The sequence below is a fragment of the Staurois parvus genome, unplaced genomic scaffold (genome assembly GCF_062004578.1).
Source record: "Staurois parvus isolate SC_StPar_1 unplaced genomic scaffold, SC_StPar_1.0 ptg000202l, whole genome shotgun sequence".
Classification (NCBI taxonomy): Eukaryota; Metazoa; Chordata; class Amphibia; order Anura; family Ranidae; genus Staurois; species Staurois parvus.
Genome location: NW_028317998.1, coordinates 283,209 through 304,846, shown reverse-complemented (window position 1 = coordinate 304,846; position 21,638 = coordinate 283,209). Strand labels below are relative to the sequence as shown.

The following is a 21,638-nucleotide window of genomic DNA, read 5'->3' as shown; positions in this document are numbered from 1 at the left end:
TAAAGATTACATAAAAAAAACAAAGGGTCAGAGGGTTGTTTTCTTGGCATGGGGTCTCCCTTAAAATCCATACCAGACCTACAGGGTCTGGTATCGATTGCGGCAGGACCTCCACACTGTTGTTGTTGTTTTTTTGTTTTGTTTTTTTACTGACAGACTCCTTTGTTTGCATTCTGACGTCAGCCAGGAATCCCAGCTGTTAGACAGACAGTCACTGGCTGTAAGGACGTAAGTGGGTGCAGGATCCTTGTCAACCTGCAAAAACATGGCAAAAAAGCATCAATATTAGCTAGTTGCTTATAGGATGGGTCAGTTTCAATTTTTTTCTTGTACTGTATGTTTTAAAGGAAATCATAACTTTCCTCTCTCACTGCTGGGGCATTTGACCAACAGGAATGAATGTAGCAGGAAAGCACATGTACTACACCCGGGTAGGAACAATCTTTTTTATGGCATGTGTAAATGCCCTTGTTACATTTGTAGTCAGTGTAAATGCCTGCTTATATTATAAGTGGTGATCAGTACAGTATCCCTTAGATTGGCTGCCAGAAAAAAAGCGTTTCTTACACTTTTGGTGGTTGGTACACATTAGTGGTTGATGGAAAAGCTCACCCTTATATTGGGGACTAAATCCACCCAAGTTTGATTTGTTAAGAGTTTGCCAAGAATCTTGCTTGACATTTAGCAAACATTATTGGACATGTACCAATGCTAAAATATTTGTAAAAAATGCTGTATAGTGGAGAGAAGCTTTGAGGGCAAAACTGAAAATGCAAAAAGATTTTAACCCTTTCACTGCCATGTTTACAGCAAAGGAGGGTTTTCCACACCCTCATGGCTACTACAGCAGCTGGGAATGCATGAAAGGTTCACAAGCCAAGTTGAATCAATTTCACAGACCTCCTAAAACAGACACCCCCTCACAATGTTTCCCGGGCTCTGTTGTATATCTGGCAGTCCCATGATAACCTTGGCGGCTCTTGCCAGATAGAGGGGAGGGAGACCAGAGAATATCCTTTCACTAATTAGGGGTCTAAGAGACCCAGATGTCTAAGTAAATAGAATCTCTCACAGCAGAATGCTATCAAAATGATTGTCAGCCCCTATGTGATAGCAATAATGTTACGTACAAAAAACATTAAAACATTTTGCCCAAGCATTTAAACTTCCCAAAATTTTAATTTCTATGAACAAGGCTAACTAATTTTAGGCTAATTAATTTTAAAGAGCAAGGTTAGGCTCAAATTTGCTAAAGAAAACAAGCACAGGGTGGACCTTTACCATAAGAATTAAGATACTTCAAAGGATACAGCAGTATTAATTTGGTCAGCAGCATGACAGTTGCAGAGATAGTAGGCCTAACTGATGCATGTCTAACTTTTATATTAATTAGGGAAATGCATGGAATGTCAATTATATGATGTGAGGTAGTTTGGGCTCATACTGTTCTTGCAATTAGCTTTTTTCCTATCATACAATGTAGCCATGTGCTGCAAAAAGAAGGCGGCTTAAAGAACAGACGGTCAGTAACAAGGCCTGCAATAATAAGAACAAAAAAAAGGCAGCAAGGGGGTCTCTCTTTGTTCAGTTTGTTAGTTTACTCTATGCTTTCTCTAGCTTTTGATTCAAGAATATTATGGCTACTCTGTATCTCCCATGTTTATAGTGAGACACTGACTTGCAAAAATCCTCTTTTTGGAAATTCTAAGCCTTCCAGCCATAGTTCAAAGGCTGTGAGAGGCTTTATAGTTTTAAAAAAGTTCTCCCATGGTAGTAGCAAACCCGTACCTCATTACTGGTGGGCAGTGAAGAAGGACCCCCTTACTTTGGCGGTTGTCAGTGGAAAAGTGCCCTCATATATTGGCGGTGAAAGGATAAGGAAAGAGCAAACATAGGACCAAGGCTGGTAATTATATACAATGGGGAAAATAATTATTTGATCCCCTGCAGATTTTGTAAGTTAGCCCACACAAAAAGAAATAAAGAGTCTATAATATTTATCATAGGTGTATTTTAAATGCTAGAGACAGAATATCAACCAAAAATCCCCAAGAAAACACGATACAAAGGTCATAAATTGAGTTGCAGTTCAGTGAGTAAAATAAGTATTTGATCCCCAAGCAAAACATGACTTAGTACTTGGTGGAGAAACCCTTGTTGGGAAGCACAGAGGTAAGATGTTCCTTGTAGTTGGTTAATAGGTTTGCACACATCTCAGGAGGGATTTTGGTCTACTCTTCTTTACAGATCTCCTCTACTGTAAATCCTTAAGGTTTCTTGGCTGTCGCTTGGCAACTCACCGTTTCAGCTCCCTTCTTAGCCCACTCCTTTGTTGCCTTGGCAGTATGGTTTGGGTCATTGTCATGCTGGAAGACCCATCCATGACGCATCTACAGTGTTCTGGCTGAGAGAAAAGGTTCTCATCCAAGATTTTACAATACATGGCTCCGTCCATTGGCCCCTCAATGCGGCAAAGTCGGCTTGTACCTTTAGCAGAGAAACAGCCCCAAAGCATAATGTTTTCACCTCCGTGCTTGACTGTATAGGGATGGTTTTATTAGGGTCATAGTCAGAATTTTTCTTCCTGCAAACAAAGAGAGTCAAGTTAATGCAAAAGAGCTCAATTTTGGTCTCATCTTACCGGAGCACTTTCTCCCAATCCTCTGAATCACTTAGATGTTCACTGGCAAGCTTCAGAAGGGCCTGTATATGTGTCTTCTTGAGGAAGGGGGCCTTGCGGGCACTACAGGATTTCAATCCCTGGTGTTACCAATGGTTTATTTGGTGACTGTGGTCCCACCTGCCTTGAGATCATTCACAAGCTCCCCCTGTGTAGTTCTAGACTGATCCCTCACTTTTCTGATGATCATCCTTACCCCATAAAGCAAAATCCTGCATGAAGCTCCAGACCAAGGGCGATTGTAAGTTATTTTGTATTTCTTCCAATTGCGAATAATCGCTCCAACAGATGTCTCCTTCTGTCTGAGCTTCTTGCTGATGGTCTTGTAGCCCATTCCAGCCTTGTAAAAGGAAAAACACAGTGCAGGGCGCCAGGTCAACCTTTTTCTGGGGCAAATGACGATGGGGGGGAGGGAAAAGGGATGGGAATGAGGAAAAGAATGAGAAAAAGAAAATACACAAAAAAAAAAAAAAAAACAACCCTCCCCCCCCTGCAGCTAGATAGCCGAATCCATATGGCATACAGCAAAATCATAAATAACAGTAACTGTTAACAACAATGAGGTGAATAGTACTAATAATGAAAAATTATAATGAATAAATAAAATGTAATTGAATAAGGGGAAAATCAATAATACAATCAAGAAGGGGGGGAGAAAGAAGGAGGAGGGGGAAAAAATGTAAATATATAATAACAAATAAAATAAGGGGGAGGGAGGGAAAAAAGGGGGAGGAGGGTAAAAGGGGGGGGGGACTACAACAACAACCTGGGTATTAAAAACCACAAGAACGACTGGAATCAGTGATAATATATAAAATGCTCAATGTGTTAGAAAACAGCATAATATATATATATATATATATATATATATATATATATATATATATATATATAAAATGTCATAGGTGCAGAATATTAAAACTGACTAAAATGTACACTATGTATGTAATAGTTAAATGTATTCTTAAATTCATACTAGAGCCATTATATGCATTCTAAGTGCCCAACCTCATGGTGATAACCTAGGGTTAAATGATGGTGTTGATTTCTAGCTGCTCATTGAGCCCTTTTTAGTGACAATGTATTGAGAGCGAAAATCCAAAATGTCTCTCTGGTGCACAGTCTATGGAACCTATTGGCTAGAGAGTCACAGGGTGGAATGGATTCAATGACCCAAACCTTCAGGCCATACGTAGATTGGTTATGCTGGGTGAGAAAGTGTCAAGGGACACTGTGGTCCTCACTGCCATCTTCTATGAGCCTCCTGTGTTCCCCAAAGTGTGCCCTTGCCGTCCGGATAGTATTGCCCATGTAAAGGAGTCCACAGGGGCAGGGCAGGCAGTATACAACATATTCAGTGGAGCAGGTGAAAAAGCTTCTGATGGTAAATTTCTTCCCTCCCGAATCGGAGAAATATTTCTGCCAGTGTGTGACAAACTTACACATTTTACACCTCAACTTTTTACACTGGTACATACCAGTGAGATGAGATTAATTGTCTTTCGGAGCACTTTCTTAAATTGACAGGACTAATCTGTGTACCACATGAGCACATAGCCAGTCTGTGGGAGCCAGACGTTTTGTTGATTAGCAGGGAATCAAATACTTATTTTACTCACTGTACTGCAACTCAATTTATAACTTTTGTATCATGTGTTTTTTCTGGATTTTTGGTTGATATTCTGTCTCTATCATTTAAAATTCACTTATGATAAATATTATAGACCCTTCATTTCTTTGTAAGTGGGCAAACTTACAAAATCTGCAGGGAATCAAATATTTATTTTCCCCACAGTAAATATCCTTGATCCTACAGTTCCATACTGCTAGCAATCCACTGGAGAAATGGACATTTTTTTTTGTGTGTGTGTGTGTAAGAAAATAAGGGCCCACTAATAGAACTGGGATCAGGAACAAGAAAAGCAGATACAGTATGAAGTAGCAGAGTACAGGATGTAGGTACTAGATCATATTCTTGAAGGGAATCAGAATCAAGTTCAGGCACAGAGCAAGGTACACAGGCAAAACACTGAGCCAGTGAAGGAAGTTAGGAAAGGGGAGCAGCTGGCTACTGGGAAACACCCTCTGGTGGCCACCAGAACTACATCCTTTCACACTGAGTACCACAGTGACACCAGCAGGTAATTTATGTCTTGACACCTACATTGGTAATCCACTACAGGAAGGATTCCTTATTACATTGGTGGTCAGGGGGCGACTACTTTCTTACATTAATGTTCAGTGGCAGTAGGACTCAGAAAACCAATGATGTCTGTGGGGTTACTTACCTGACAGAGTAGAAGAGAGAAGACACTTATTTGTTGATCCCACCACTGGTTCTACCCAATGATGTCAGTTCCACAATTATGAAACCATTCTGCCCAGGAATTATGGGCACTACAGATGCCATAAAAATTGGGAGTACATCACTACTGTTTTGGGCCTATCCCGTTTATTCTATCATCACAGATCCAAAACTGCACAACATTTCTGGCAGAGTTAGCTGTTCATCATGTACACCTAGGATTTTTGGACTGATACAGAGGGATGAGAGCTGTGTCTTATACTACACATAGAGGACAACACCTGAGACAACATTTTCTTGAAAGTTTCTTGAAGTTTCCTGAAAAGAATGACCGTAGCTAACAAAATTTGTTCATTCTCTGAACAAACTAATTAAAACAAAAAATGGATTTCTGAACAGGGACACTGAGGGAATGTTATTTACACACCACACTTGCCCTTTGATGGACCTATTTTTTACTTTCAAGAATAAAAGAAGTCTTGTTTGCAATAAGGAAGAGATACTCAATTAATTTTTATGCAGCCTGATGCAGTTCTTCATCTCGTCCTATTTAATCCCCTTTCATCATTTACTATGCGCACTATCACTGAGATCATCTTATGCTATATTACTAATTTTGTTTTACAGTAGCGCCCACTAGCACTAATATCTAACATAATTATAGTATATATAATAGATACTATTTTAAATTATGTTCTTAAACAAAATAAATGCCTATATTTTAGGTGTTTTTTTCGGTTTTTAATTCTAAATACTGGAGCTGTGCTGGTGATGTGGCAATTGTTCATTGCTCCTGAGTATTAATAGTGTATAATTCAAATTATCTTTTCAAGACTCCAGCACTAGTTTGTCAGCTGAGTCATTTATTTTCATTATATGTGAATTTAACAAGCAAAATAAGCAGGGGGCCTCTGGGTGCAGGTACAGTAAAATGCTAGCCATTCAAGAAAAGCACACTAGTCTCTCTAATGTTGGGTAGTCCTTAAGACATCTATATCCAGGTACATATTTTACTTCCCCTACTTATTGCTGCTAAAATATTCAGCAGGCAATAAAATGTGAAAGGGATACTTTCAAAACTGACATAAGTCAAAATCTTATCAAACAGTCCACTTCAGGGTGGCATTTGCAGTGGCAGGCAAACAGAGGTGACAACTTGATTGCTGGTATCTCAGTTTTTAGTTTCTTATGGTTCCTGTCTCAAGCTTACATGAAACAAAAAGTAATAAAATAACAAATGCAGATCTTCTAAACTTTTCAATGTTTTTTTAAGACCCAGGGGTCATAACCCAGCCAGTAGTCCTAGCATCTGAAGTAAGGGTGTGTTACATTAAGCATCAAGAAAAAGATTTTCCAGATACAACTCAAATTAAACTGTAGACTGTAATTAAACTGTAAATTGGCCAGCAGTATACAAATGCACAGATTTCTAGGGATATGACAAACAGATGTAAATAACAGGAAACAATGGTGAGAATGGATAATTCAGAATGTAATGTTTTAAAACTGTAAAAGTAAATTTATTTTTTTTTTTTATTCGCACAGTGCAAAGAGTAATCACAGTGTCTAAAGTGCATTAGTCTATAACCATAACAAAGAGATCATCTCTTAACTGAGTGGTATGGGTCACTACACTTTATATTTCAATGGTTTTTAATAATTTTTAAACAGTATAAAACAGAGGCAACAAAACACGCCCATGCAGGGGCTATCAATTGCACAGATAAAAAAAATGCAAAATAAAAAAAAACAGTGCTCTAACGCCAACAGGGCAAAAGGTGCACCCACGCAGGGGCTATCAATGGCACATAAGTTACAAAACATTAATGAAACTGAATATAACAACTAAAGGCAGCTGTCCACTGTCATACCAAAAACAAACAGAGAAAGAGAGAAAGGAAGAAAAAAAAAACAAAGAGCAGGGGTCCAAGAGCACCAATACCGAACGCCATTACATCCCCAGACTAGCCGGGGGGGAAGCGTGGGAAAGGCATATTGCAACCACGGCTCCCATATTTTCAAAAATTTACGTTGGGAGTCATTGCAGATACTCGACATCTGTTCGTTGAGCATCATAGTGGTCATACGATCTCGCACCCCTTGAAGAGGGACAAACGGACTCTTCCAGGCCTGAGCAATTGTTCTAGTGGCCGACAAAAACAAATAGGAAGCCAACTTCTGCTGGTGAGCCAAGAGGCTCGGTATGGGGCAATGAAGCAAGGCATACCAAGCATCCCGGCGTATGGAGAGATGGAACAAGGTGAAAAGGAGGCCAAACACACGAGACCAAAAATGAAACAATCTTGGGCATGACCACCAGATATGCAATACATATCCACGATGGCCACAACCCCAAACCCATCGATCACTACAGGCAGGGTTAGCCTGGGCCAACCAAGCCGGAACTCAATACCAACGAACCAATACCTTATAGGCTGCCTCCAGCATGGTCGTATTAAATGAGCATTTAGCTATGAGTGACCAGGCCTTATTCCAGTCCTCCGGATCCACAGCCACTCCCAGGTCGCGCTCCCACTGAACAACATATGAAAGAGAAGTATGCGACAAGCGTCTGTTCAGAGCTGCATAAAGAAGGGATATTAGGCCCAGGGTGCCCGGACGTTGCTGGCAAAGCTTTTCAAAGGCAGATTTCTGGTACGGGAAAACAGGAGTGCCCCGCAGCTAGAGCAGCCAGTGCCACAATTGAAGGTATTGAAACAATTCTGCCGAGGGGACATCCCGGGATTCCCAAAGAGAATTCCAGGTGGGGAAGGACCGAAAAATCAAAAAGAGTCGCATCTGCGAAAAACCATTAGTCAGCCACCAAGAAAACGCCCCTGGGTGATCTAAACCCGGTGGGAAAAGAGGGTTGTTAATAATTGGGAGCAAAGACAGAAAAGGTGACATCGGGCCACTGGAGTAACATAACGAGTCCCAGACTTGCAAGCCATGGAGCAACATCGGACTCAGTGCCATAGGGCGCAAAGCAGGGGGAAGCCATTGAAGCATCAACGTTGTGATAGGGGCACAATTAGGTAGTTCCAACAGGACCCAGAGGGAAACGTCAGAAGAGGCGTGCAACATAGACAGCGGGGCAATCTGGCTTGCTTGATAATAATTAGTTACATTAGGCACCCCAAGACCACCCTGGAGTCTATGAGCAAAGAGCGTATTTCTGGATACTCTGGGGTGCTTATCGGCCCAGATAAAACGCATAAATTTCGCCTGAAGCAACCGAAGAAAATGAGGGGGAGCCCCCACTGTGAGTGTGCGAAAATCATATAACAATTTCGGCAAGATGGTCATTTTCACCGAATTAACCCGTCCTATCCAAGACAGGTGCGGAAATTGCCAAGAATGCATAAGAGAAGATAGAGAGCTAAGCAATGGATAATAATTTGCAGCAAACAAGGAGTCATAGGTGGGGGTCAAGCGAATGCCTAAGTATTCAAGAGAAGAGGAAGCCCATTTGTAAGGGAAGTGGGATTGTAGGCGTGAAACCAAATCTGAAGCCAAAGTAATATTGAGAGTGACAGTCTTATTCAAGTTAATACGCAGACCCGAAATCAAGGAGAAGCGCTCAAGAACCTGTTGCAAATTAGGAAGCGTCGTCAGGGGGTTAGTAAGAGTCAGGAGGGCATCGTCCGCAAAAAGGTTCAGCTTGAACTCCTGTCCCGTGTAAGGAACCCCCGATATATTGCAATCGGTCCGGAGCGCTAAAGCCAGCGGGTCAAGCTCCAGGACAAAGAGCGCCGGGGACAGGGGGCAACCCTGTCTCGTCCCTCGCCCAATAGGAAAGGGATCTGAAAAATACCCAGCGTATTTAACGGAGAAGAATACAAGGCTTGAATCCAAGAAAGAATAGAATCCCCAAATCCCCAACGAGACAGCACAAACCGCAGATATTCCCAGGATAGAGAATCAAAGGCTTTATATATGTCTAAAATAGGAAATATTTTTAATACTGCTAAAAAAGTATTGCACAGAAAATGAAAGGAGAAAATATAATACAGTTATCTTGTAAAATATATGTTCTTTTATTTCATTAATAAAAGCATTCCAAATTGAATTTTCATGCATTAACTTGGCCTGTCACTGCCTTTTCCTGCTTTTTTACTACGTTAATCAATGTTCTTTATTTTTGCAAGCTCCTCAGTGTTTCAACCTTGTATAGGGTTGTTAGTACTGAAATGTGAGGGGAGGCCTACTACGACAAATTCACAGGTTTTGTCATATGTATAAAGGCCAATGACATTTTGAGTGTGACATAGCTAAAATAACGCATGCAAATTTGTTTGTAGGTCTTTCTATCTACAACTACAAAAACTACACAATTCTATTAGAAATGGAAATTTGAAATAAAATCAGTAAAATAGAAATGTTCAAATAATTTAAAAGTATTCATTAGCCTGTCTGGATTTATTCCACACTCTGAATTGTTTATGACCCAAGCAGCTAGTCATTTGTCTTGATTCACATCATCAGACTTTGACTGAGAAATGGAAGCCAGAAAATGCTTTCCATTAGCCCATGGTAGCATGGGGGCAGATGAATAGTAGCATTTTAGAGGCACTTCATCCACAGGATGTGGTTTATACAAGACTGGTTTTCACCTGCTATGGTATATTCAAGGGTTTTTCTTGTCAACCTTGTAATTTGTAAAAGTGATGGTGCCCTCCCAAGTAATTGATAATACTCATAATTACTCTAAAGACTTGAGGAAGGATTACTGACTCCCTTCAAAGTGATTTAGAATATTGCAACTGGTAAATGGAAGACTATCATCCAGGTAATGGGAGATTGTGATTCCTTGCTTTCTGTTAGGGGTGTGTAAACACTTCTGTTCTTTGACAGCTGCTAGTCTCAGTCTAGCATCCTGGTTTTGGCTATAATGCATCCCTGCCTGTCTATCTGTCCACCTGCAAGATGATTGATGTGGCCTGTCTCAGGGTGGAGCTCAAACTTGATTTAAGCCAGCCAAGTCTGCAGTCTCATGCTTGTGATAGCACTGGGTACATGTTCTCAAGGTAAGTCATAAAATAGTGCCACGCATATATCTCTATAACCTCATATATAAATTAAAGCATCCAAACCATGTGATTATGCAACAACGGGGACTACAACTTAAAAGTCCATAATGTGTGCTTGATCCGTGCCTTTATAATTTGTTCACAAAACAGGTGCTCTTTATTGCTTATATCCACATATATTCCTATAGGTGCTCCTCCGCCAGAAACATACATATATACTCTCACCTCCTTTTATGACCCAAATTGTATAGGTCAAATACCGCCTTTCCCTTTTAACCCGGGTAGGTATACTGCATAGATGGCTCCACTTTCCTCCTCACTCTGCTGCAAACGGTACCGTCTCCTCTTTATCCCACAAATACTCCGCATATATAAACAGAAATGCTTTCCATAGTGTAGTATATAAATATGACATAATTTATTAAAAAAACAAAGTGCACTCACATTTAAAGTGTCACACCACAGTAAAAAAAACCTTGTTATAATGTATTTTCAATGTGTTCAGGAATTTCCAAGATGGTGGCTCGTAAACTTCCTGTTTAGCAGCTTGATGTCATTGGCCTACTCTATGCATTACATCACATCATGTGACTTCCTCAGGAATACATAAATGTATACATGTATATCGCAAACGTGCGCAACACACAGTGAAGGACGCAGACTCCATTTTGTTAAGAGTATCCATTTTCTCCCCTCACTCCCTCCCCCTCCAAGAGGAGACATTTGGCCAGCGTGTGTGTGTGTGTGTGTGCTGGTTGTGGGTCACTGGCAGGCCAAGGCATCTCTGAGCTAGGTGCCTAGCTGTCTCGGAAAGCTGTACCATTTCACACCTCGGAAGAGATAAGGCAAGCTTTCTCCAGAGTTGAGAGAGATTCCAACCTCATAAAACTTAACTCAGCATAGGTAAAAGAATCAGATAACCTCGGCAAAACCATTTTTCCCCTATGTCTCATATCTGGGAATATGAGAGTTACATAAAAATCAAACATATCGTCAGATGGATGATGAGCAGGCGAACAGTTTGATGGCTCACTCGCCTTGTCTCGGACACACAGGAAAGCAGAAAAATAGATCTCGTGAACCGTTTAGTGTACACTTTCATAATTCATATCTTATCAATCCTCAGACTTGTCTGCATAATAATCTAGCCTTTTGCTCTGAAACGTGATTTGCTTACATCCAAGGCTTAATGGCAAGTACCTTAACCCTTTAACCTCTCTCTGTTATCTCTTTGCTGTGCTGTTATGCTCTGTATATTTATATATATATATATTAGTTACATCTTTTTTCTGTAAATATTTTTATTGCGCCCGTTTGACCTTTTAGCAATAAATCTTTCTTTCTGAAAGTGTTGAACTGTTTCTATAGCTCTGTATCGCAATTTACGAATCCCTGCCTCTAACGAGAATGCAACTGTTTGCTTAACCCCTGTATAACAGGCTGGGTTATGACCGTTTTATACAGACGATCATCTCAATCATTATAGTGTTATAGCTGATAACGCCAAGTTTCCTCTTTCTCTGTACAAAAAGGAGGTGGTGGCAGTGTGAAGGGTTAATTGCGTAATTAACCTGACCCAGTAACAATCGCCCAGGCTGCCGTTACATCGATTGTGGTCCGTTAGCTGGAAAATCGTTGTGCAGGGTGCAGCTGGGTGTGGCATTGTTACTCACGTCCCATCGCAGTTTTAGATTGGCTAGTCCTTTGGTCACGAGTTTGGTGAGAAGATCTGGGGTCTGACGCCGCGATCGTGACATATTGGTGGCAGCGAACATGGGATCGTGACAATGTATTTGAAGAACTCTTCTATGTTACTGCACATGGCACCTTATTTAACACTGTGTGCATATTTTGTGTATTGATTCACTGTAATTTGATTCATGCATTTGGGTGGTTATATTTATAACAGAGCTGCACCATTTTGATACACTCTGCCACATATACTTATCTTTCTTTTGCTCCCCTGCTACTATTACTAGTTCGGCTGCCAGTCATACAGAAGTAGAGAAAGTCCTGTGCTGTGTGAGCTGTGAGTAGCAAGGAACTATGGACTACTAGTATGACTGTGCTGAGTTATCACATGGAGTGAGCTGCATGTTCCATACTCCTGATAAGAGAGAATAGGTAGATCATCACCATTATCAACCATCTGGGAAGCAGCAACCATTATTGCTGGAGGTGGTATTGTCACTACTGTCCTCTACCATTACTCTATTGAGATGCTACACTAGTGCAATTTTCAATTTCTCCTTTCTTTTCTATGCATGCCACAAAAAAACTTTAATTAAATTTGACACCGTCAGCAACCCAATGCATTCCCAAAGATGGGTACATGCATTTCTACCATGAATGTCATTTTGAAACCTAGGTACTTATTTACCAAGTTTCACTGAACTGAAAGAAATTTAGCTTTGGTGGATTTTACTGAAACTTCACATTACTTCTATAATGGTTTTTGGACACTTTATCAAACAACAAAGCCATCTGACAGGAGAAAAGCAGTGTTAAAAATGCACCTAAAGTCAAATTTTTTCAGGGGTGTTTAGGGTAGGAGCATCAAGTGTTTGAGCATTTATTCATGTCATTATCCAGAATATGGATTTATTCTTGCTATTGAAATGAATAAATGCTCAAGCACTAAATGCGCCTAGTGTTTTGGGGCTTTTAGACGCTTTTAGTCACCTTGCGCGTTTTTATCTGCCCAAAAGTTCCTCTCCTGAAAGCAATTTTATTACTTTCAGAATTCTCCAGTAAACACTTCTGCCTCTAAACTTCTCTAAAAGCCTATGTGTGCACAATAAATGCACTTTGATAGTATAGTTCCAGCACTCAGTATATTAAACGTTACTACTGCTCACTGCTGCACTGGAGGTGGCCTTGCTACTGTTTATGCTGATCTGGACACCAAATGTTATCTTATGCCTAGTCTTTACTGATAATCACTTTGTATGCTAAATTGTGTTATTACTATTGTTAATCCATTTTCTGCTTGCCTAGTTACCAACCATATTGGGTGACAGTATATTCATTTTGCCTTTAATACCTGGTTTTGTGTCTGTTTTCTATAATATAGTACTGCTACTGGGTACGAAGTATTACTTTCAGTGATTTTCTGTGATATTGTATGTTCGTACAGTTAACCTAGTGTGTCAAAGGGGCTTTTGAGAAGGTTCTTGAAAAGGTTTCAGGCAAAGAACAGATGACCCATCCTATCCAGCAGCTCCTGCTGGAGTCTGAGAACAGAATTTGCTGCAGCAAATTGGATGTTGCCTTCTTGATTTTTTTGCCTTCTTCTGGATTATTTTTACAATTTATAATTATTTTTTATTGTGTCAAACAAAAGTAAAATGTATTCAAATGACAAAAAATTCTCACTTCCAGAACAATATGACCTCTATTTCAGAAATTCTAGTAGGTTTAAAATTGCCATTAACATATCATTTTTCCGTTTTTCTGAACACAAAGGAGCTGAATGATAATTATACTGTTGTACTTCCTATTCAGCCTAAAAATGTTGCATTGTTTCTTAAGATTAGGATCATATCTTCTGAAAGAACTGAAGTCATTTTGCTTTTTCAGTTGTGCTAGCAAAATGTGCTGATTCATGGAAGGGCTAATTTGGGTATGTTTTATTAAAAGGGAAAGTATGCTTTTAAATAAAGCGTACTCCCATAAACCCACCCCCTCAAACCTTATCTAACCTAACTCCTACCTACAAGCTCTATACCACAATGCTGACTTGCATCTTCATCATGCAGCTTGAGCGTGTACAATAAAATGCCATATACTTCCATAAGTCTTCTATGCGTACAGTATCTAGGAGAATGCCCCATAGCAGCCGTTTGTATCAGTACAGAAAGTAATGGAACATCCATCCAACAGAGACACAAAGAAAGATCAAAGTACATATTTAGTAGAATGAGGAAGACAGGGCTGTCAACACCTTCCTTGGTAACACCCATAACTCCCATTCCTTATATAGGTATCACGGGGACTGGAAGTAATCTATCATCTCCCCAGTGGGGTCAAAGACAGGAATATTATAGCATAATTCCAGACATTTGTTTCCTAATAAAGTGTGTTGTATAACAAACAGTTAAAGAAGAACTTTGGGCAATTTTTCTTCTCCCATGCAGTGGGGCTGTGTACGCACTTTATAGGTTAACTGCTTGTTTTTGTCTAGGGGATTGCAGAACGGAGGTAAACTTAGATAATACACTGATCCTCCAAGCGCAAGACTGGTTCCTGCAGCTCCTGCCCCCCCACATGCCAGCATGGTCTTGTGAATGGACTGTATCTGAAGTCATCACGCCTATAGACCGGCTTTAGACATGAGGACTACAGGAACAGTCCACTGCTGGAGGTGGGGGAGCTTAATTTTCCAGAGGATCGTAAGACTGGGTGAGTATATTCTTTCTGCTCACCCCTAGACAAAACAAACAGCTAACCCATGCAGTGCAGGCACAGCACCACTGTATAGAAGTAAAAAAATATTCTTCTTTAACTCTTATCATGTGTATGCCACCTCCAGGATCACTGCTATTTATTATTTAGTTTCATTGATGTCCAATAATATGTTCATTCAGTGGACATCACTTAAGGTCATTAATGTGATTGTTTATATTCCATAGACTACAATAACATGTCATTTATTGTCTTTAGACTGCAATGCTTTCCACTTTTAGCTTTTACTTATAATATCAGGGAATTCAGGCTAAACATGAACTGTAATCGCTGTTGCAGTATACAGCATACTTTGTGCATTTTACTGTTTGCAATCCCCGTAGCTAATTAATTCCATTGGGTAGGCTGTTCATAAACAGAAAGTGATGTGAGATTTCTTCATTCCCCAGAGTACCTCTTCAGTGTACCTGTTCTAAGCTCAACAAACCATTTCATTCTTTAAACACTTTATCAACCTAACAGTAAATAATGTCACATCCAGTAAAAGTGATTTATGAATGATTAGACTAAATCTGTAGCCATAACAGATGTCAAAAGAAAACAGAGAAACTGGGCTTGCAGCAGATGCAGAAGGAAGACCTCTCAGCCTTGTTCATATTGATGAGTTTAATAGGTCAGGCCATTCAAGGTGCTCAGGTGCTCTCCAGGTGCAATATAAACTATATATATATACTACTGTGCAAAGGTTTTAGCAGGTGTGAAAAAATTCTGTAAATTAAGAATACTTTCAGAAATACAAGTATTAATAGTATCCTAGTAACTAATTCCTAAACTCACACGGTAGCAGAACAGAGCCTGTTGTGAAATCATCACGCACACCTGAAGTGAACCAGAAGGAGGCTATATTGCCTGAGTGCATTGAGGATGACAGTGCTAGGCCTAGGCTTATTGTGTGAAAATACCTGCTGGATAGGTAAAGGGTAGGGACTAGTAAAAGGCTCAATATGAGAGGGGCAGTCCTTTATGATGTTTTTCTGCTGGCTATAGTTGAGGCCCTTTAATAATGTTGGTGCACTTTTACAAGTGTCTTGATGGACCAGCAGACAGTAGAGGTGCAGTCCATTTACAATGTAGGCACAGTATGGGGATGGTGTTAATGTGAGATTGACATAGTACAGGTGCAATAATGCTGAAGTATAGGCCCTAGTTGCCCTAATGTCCTCTCAGATATTTAGTCATAACGTAACAGTATGATGCAAGTGGGTGATCTGCTTTCTCACCAATCCTTGCAACAAAGATGCAATGTTTCTGCAGTAGAAAGGGGCCCCTTTATGTCTGATTGCAGATGTCTCCAGTGATTAAAGGTGTGAGGGAGGGATGATGAGAGCATGTTCTGCTCTCTATGCAACAAGCGCTGTGTTGATGCGATTGCCATGGTCCCACACGGTTTCTCTCTGTCTTTGTATCTGCTGCTCCTGCCGAATGCAGGAGGTTTGAGGTGCTTTCAGAAAGTGCACCACACCTACAGGTTATAATAGAAGTCAATGGAAAAGTGCAGCTAACCCAGGAAAGTCACAGATGCACTGTGCAGGTAAACCATAGTACATCCATGTGAAAGCAGCCTTATAGCGGGCTCAGAATAGTAAGGGTTCATTTACATTTGCAGTTTTGGAGGTTGTAAAAGCTCATAGTTAAAATGTGTTTTTACCATCCCCGCCCCAATCATAGTCCCTTTAGCTGCAGTGGCCAGGGTTGTGCACATGTAGCAGCCACAGCAGGTGTTCTATAATCTGATAATCTGTCATGGTTGGTGAGTATAGCTCCTGCCAAGCATGCCTGTCACGTACCTGATGGGAGACTGAAATGACGTGGTCGGCCTCACTTGTGTCACTAGACCTGACCCCACTGGAGTTGGAACAGAGGGAGTCTAGGACCCAGGGGAACAAGAGCACCAGTAGTTGTTGTTTGCAGCTCTTGCAGATGATGACTCTGGAAGACTGATGATCTTCTGATTCAGGCACAGTAGTAACAAGCAGAGCGGGTCTTGTAGAATGCCAGGCGTGCACCAGAGCAAGACAGGTAGTGAGGGTAAGAGACAGGAGCAAGTGTCATGGGAATAGCCAGGGTCATCAACAGTCGGGCAGCACGGTACAGAATCAGAAGGAAAGCCAAGGTCAGGAGCAGAGCCGAAGTCAGGGACCAGTATCAATCAGGAGAGCAATCAGAGTCAGGTGAGGAACAAGCCGGGTCAGCAACAAAGGAATCACACAGGAACAAGCAGGACACGGGGGAGCTGAAGACCAATCAGCACGCAACATGGGCAGAGACACTATTTAAATAGGCTGTCTGGCGCCAATCTTCGCCGTGCGTGTGCGCAATCGCGCATTTCTGCGCGCATGCGCACAACCGGTGATTCTTCTCTGGGAATTCCTATGTGCATGCGCATTTCAGATCGCGATTCGTCTTGCTGGAAATCCCTCACAATGACCCACTCAAGTGAATGAGTCCACTCTGCAAGTGCCCTGTAACCTTGTGCAGTACAGCAAACAAGGTGTTAAAGAATGCAGTGTTATGTCACTTTCTCTCCAGCTGTTTTAACCCCGTGGACCCTGTAGAAGCATGCAGTTGCGGGGCACTTGCAAAGTGTCCCCATTTACTTGAATGGGTCGTGATTGACAGGTGGTAGCACCCACCAAAAGCAACAGGGGGTTTAATTCCTGCAGCAGCATGTGTACACCCTTGGCTGATGCATCAGCAGCTAAAGGGGGCAAGGACTGGGGGTCTCAACAGCAGGGTTTTACCACACACCCCCAACTTTATACATGAACAAGCCCTAAGAGCCCTGTTTGACAGGTGGTGAGAATGCGAACTGTTGCTACCTCACCATCTGATTTAAACCCATTATTGGCATGCAATGCAAATGATTGCGACATGATAGTATGGCAATTAGAGATTTAAATCAGGTGTGAGATGGCAGCACTGTGCCCGGTGATCTTTGACTTCTCCCATGTTGTTCAGGCAGATCTCCACCTCTTTAAGGTTGCCTACCCCTGAACTACACACTTCATGCCATTTCTCTGCTGAATCAAACCTTAATAATGGACTTCCAATTATTTCTCTTCATCCCCATATGTGCTTACAGGCCCTGTTCTTCTACAAAACGCTATGTACCACCATGCACCCCTTTACTGTAACTTCAGACTAGGCTTTTAACAGTTAACAAAACTTTACGGGACACATTCATTATCACAGTCCAAGGGTGCAGTAACAGTTCTTCCCTAATTAACTAGATCCAGGTTGTCCTGTGCATACCTTTCCCCAAGGTGAGAGTCCATATGGTGGAAGAGTCCTGGCTCAAGCAACCTCCTCTAGAGGGGCACTCCACACATTGCTAGTGGTCACATCTTTAATCTTTGTCTCTTAACTACTCCCATGGAGGCCACAAGCCCTGGACACCAAAGCAGAGCCTTCCCCCTTTTTACATCAGCACAGAGTGGCGGGAAGAACCCAGGAATGCCCGAGATACTGCAGCGACTGGCTTAACCCTTTCCTCCCTGGACAGCCTGGAGAACCTAATTACTCAGCCGCAACACTTGTAAGCACCTGCTTACAAGGAACCTTACTTCAACTGATGCTTTATGAATATGTTTAACCCAACATTTCATACTCCTGATATGTCCCTGCTGTACCGTATACTTGTATAAAAAAGTATCCTGTTCTCTTTGTATTGCTTCCTTTGTGTGAAATACAGTTGTGACCAAAATTATTCAACCCCCAATGCTGTAAAGGGGTTTAGGGACTATAGTGTACATTTGGAATTGTATTCAGAATCAAATCCTACAAGGACGTTGTAACTACCCAAATGCAACTAAAATGACATCAATTGTTTATGTAATACAGTAGTAAATGGTTCTTATGTGGTTTCTTCATTGCCACAATTATTCAACCCCTTAAAGACTACCACTCTGAAGAACAGAGGTTCATACAGGTGCTTTCCATCAGGTATTGAAAACACCTGTGGATGTCACCGAGCAGCAATCAAGCATAATAAGCACCAATTAGGCAGCTTTAAAATGACTGTGATACTCAGCTCCTTCTAGACATTTACTGGTGTGGTTACAAACATGGTGAAGGCAAGAGAATGGTCCAGGAAGACAAGAGAAGAGGTGATTTCTCTTCACAGGAAGGGCAATGGCTATAAGAAGATTGCAAAGATGTTAAACATACCAAGAGACACCTTAGGAAGCATCATTCGCAAATTCAAGGCAAAGGGCACTGTTGAAACGCTACCTGGTCGTGGCAGAAAGAAGATGCTGACTTCGACTGCTGTGCGCTACCTGAAGCGTAGAGTGGAGAGAAGTCCCCGTGTGACTGCTGAGGAACTGAGAAAAGATTTGTCAGATGTGGGTACAGAAGTTTCAGCCCAGACAATAAGACGCACACTGCGTAATGAAGGCCTCCGTGCCAGAACTCCCAGGCGTACCCCCTTGCTGTCTCCAAAGAATAAGAAGAGTCGACTGCAGTATGCCAAAAGCCATGTGGACAAACCACAAAAGTTGTGGGATAGTGTTCTGTGGACTGATGAAACAAAATTAGAACTGTTTGGGCCCATGGATCAACGCTATGTTTGGAGGAGGAAGAACAAGGCCTATGATGAAAAGAACACCTTGCCTACTGTGAAGCATGGTGGAGGGTCAATCATGCTTTGGGGCTGTTTTGCTTCTGCAGGTACAGGGAAGCTTCAGCGTGTGCAAGGTACCATGAATTCTCTTCAGTACCAGGAGATATTGGATGGAAACGTGATGCAGTCCGTCACACACCTGAGGCTTGGGAGACGTTGGACCTTTCAACAGGACAATGATCCCAAGCATACCTCCAAGTCCACTAGAGCATGGTTGCAGAGGAAAGGCTGGAACATTTTGGAGTGGCCATCGCAGTCACCAGACTTAAATCCGATTGAGAACCTCTGGTGGGACTTAAAGAAAGCAGTTGCAGTGCGCAAGCCTAAGAATGTGACTGAACTGGAGGCCTTTGCCCATGAAGAATGGGCGAAGATACCCGTAGATCGCTGCAAGACACTTGTGTCAAGCTATGCTTCACGTTTAAAAGCTGTTATAACTGTAAAAGGATGCTGTACTAAGTACTAAGATTGAATGTCACTTGGGGGTTGAATAAAACTGATAATGCTGTGAGCACAGAAAAGACATTTGTGGTTATTTCATTATAACTGTTATGTTATATTTGTCTGACCTACAAGTGCCTCTTTAATGTAAATGTAAGCAAGATGACTGAATGATCAAAAGCAATGTCAAACTGGCCAAAACACTCAATTTCAGTGGGGGTTGAATAATTTTGGTCACAACTGTACCTGGTGTCTCTACCAGTCCCTCTGCTTTCCTAATAAAAGTGACCACACTAGGCATGACAGCACAGTGTTTAGTTTTCTGGCTGTGCTGGCAACTCAGTCAGCCCTCCTCCAATGATTAAACCTGTCCTGACACACACCCCTGCACAACCATTCCCTGGGAAGATCAGTGTAATGCTGTTCCTCCTCCCCCACCTCTCTGAGCAGTTTATGCAGATGGCAACAGAGGGTATGTGATCACATAGAAAAAAGGGAAAAAGTTATTTATAGGGGTTGATTTACTAAAAGTGCAGAGTGCAAAATCTGGTGCAGCTCTGCATAGAAACCAGCTTCCATTTTTTTTTTGTCAACGCTTAATTGAACAAGCTGAAGTTAGAAGCTGATTGGCTATGATGCACAGCTGCACCAGATTTTCCACTCTCCAGTTTTAGTAAATCAACCCATAATGTTTTTTTTATATGTATACATAAATGTTTTACCTTTCATCTCTATTTTAAACTAAATGGGTTGCTTAGCAAGGTAAGAGTTCACATATACTTTCAGATTTTTGTTGCTGCTTCATGTTAATTTATTGATAATCTACCCCAAAATGAAAACACACACTTTAAGATAAATTAAGCAAAGTCTGAGAATTAACTTGCCACCACTGAGCTATTGTGTCCTGTTCACTCAGCAATCTGCCTGCCTATAGGCAACATAGGGCTCCATTCACAAAAGCATATCGCATGCGGTATCTAAAGGATAAGTTCACCTTTTTGGGCAGAATTTCACTTTTCATAATAAATAGAAGTGTTTCCAATGGCATTTCTGGCCCAGCCATCTCAATGTGCTGTTCTCTCACCTTATCCACGGGATGTTTCATTATTTGTCAGTTTATGTGAGATTTTGAATGGATTTTCAGATTGCATCATATCCTCGGCATTCACTTCTCATAGACCACCTCCCAGAAGCCTTCACTTCCTTGTTGCATCACAGAAGAGGGTGTGTTCACCACACCTCCCTCATTATAATACTACCTTCCTCCCTTCAGTTATGTAGTACAAGGGCCTGTCTGATTTGACACAGATTGAATAGATTGTTCAGATGTGTCCTTCTATTCCATAGTTCTGGTCAATCCAAAGGAAATTGTACAATCAGATTGCATAGTGTATGGCCATCTTTATACATGTACATAGGAGGGAGTGGATGGAGATACTCAGTTGCAGGGGCGGACTGACAACTCATGGGGCCCTCGGGCAATAGGGGATCATGGGGCCCCTGTGTCCTTGCCCAAACTCAAAAAAGCCTATGAAAAAGGTACCAGGGGCATCTCATGGGGCCCCCCTTCTGACCCTGGGCAATGCCCGAGTTTACAAATGGTCAGTTCGCCCCTACTCAGTTGTCAGGCCCAGTTCACATCTCCATGTAGTGAAGACGCACATTCCCAATGCGTTTGTTTGGGGTGTTTTGGAGCATTTTCACTCGTCACGCATAGGGAAGCCTGTTCACTTGAACGGGCTACCATACATGGAACAATCACCCCAGAAAAGCTCCAGAACTTTTTTTGGAGTGAAGCATAGTGCGTTACTGAAGTTTTTGGTATGTTTGCCGCATTTGGGGTGCCTTTAACATGTAATGACAACACAAACATGATGCACATTTGCAGCATGTTTCTGAAACACATGGCAAAGTGTGCATTTTCTGTGCAAATTGCCATGCGTTTGGAAACACACAGATGTGAATGGAGCCTCTTTGTTCTCTGTAAACACACCAATTTCAGTTTCAGGACCCATTTACACCAAGAGCATGTTTTTCCAGTGACACATAGGGCAGCCCATTGATTTCAATGGGCTGTGCTACACGTGGCAAAGTAGC

At 41.5% G+C, this 21,638-nt stretch overlaps 1 long non-coding RNA gene across 1 annotated transcript in view; it reads right to left on the bottom strand.

Annotated features, from left to right (window-relative positions):
* Positions 1-1,994: 1,994 nt before the first annotated feature.
* LOC149461425 (uncharacterized) overlaps positions 1,995-21,638 on the bottom strand; it is a 33,205-nt gene continuing 13,561 nt past the window's right edge. The window contains exon 4 of the long non-coding RNA XR_016312861.1: positions 1,995-2,584. This is a non-coding gene — a long non-coding RNA (uncharacterized LOC149461425). The remainder of the gene's footprint in view (positions 2,585-21,638) is intronic.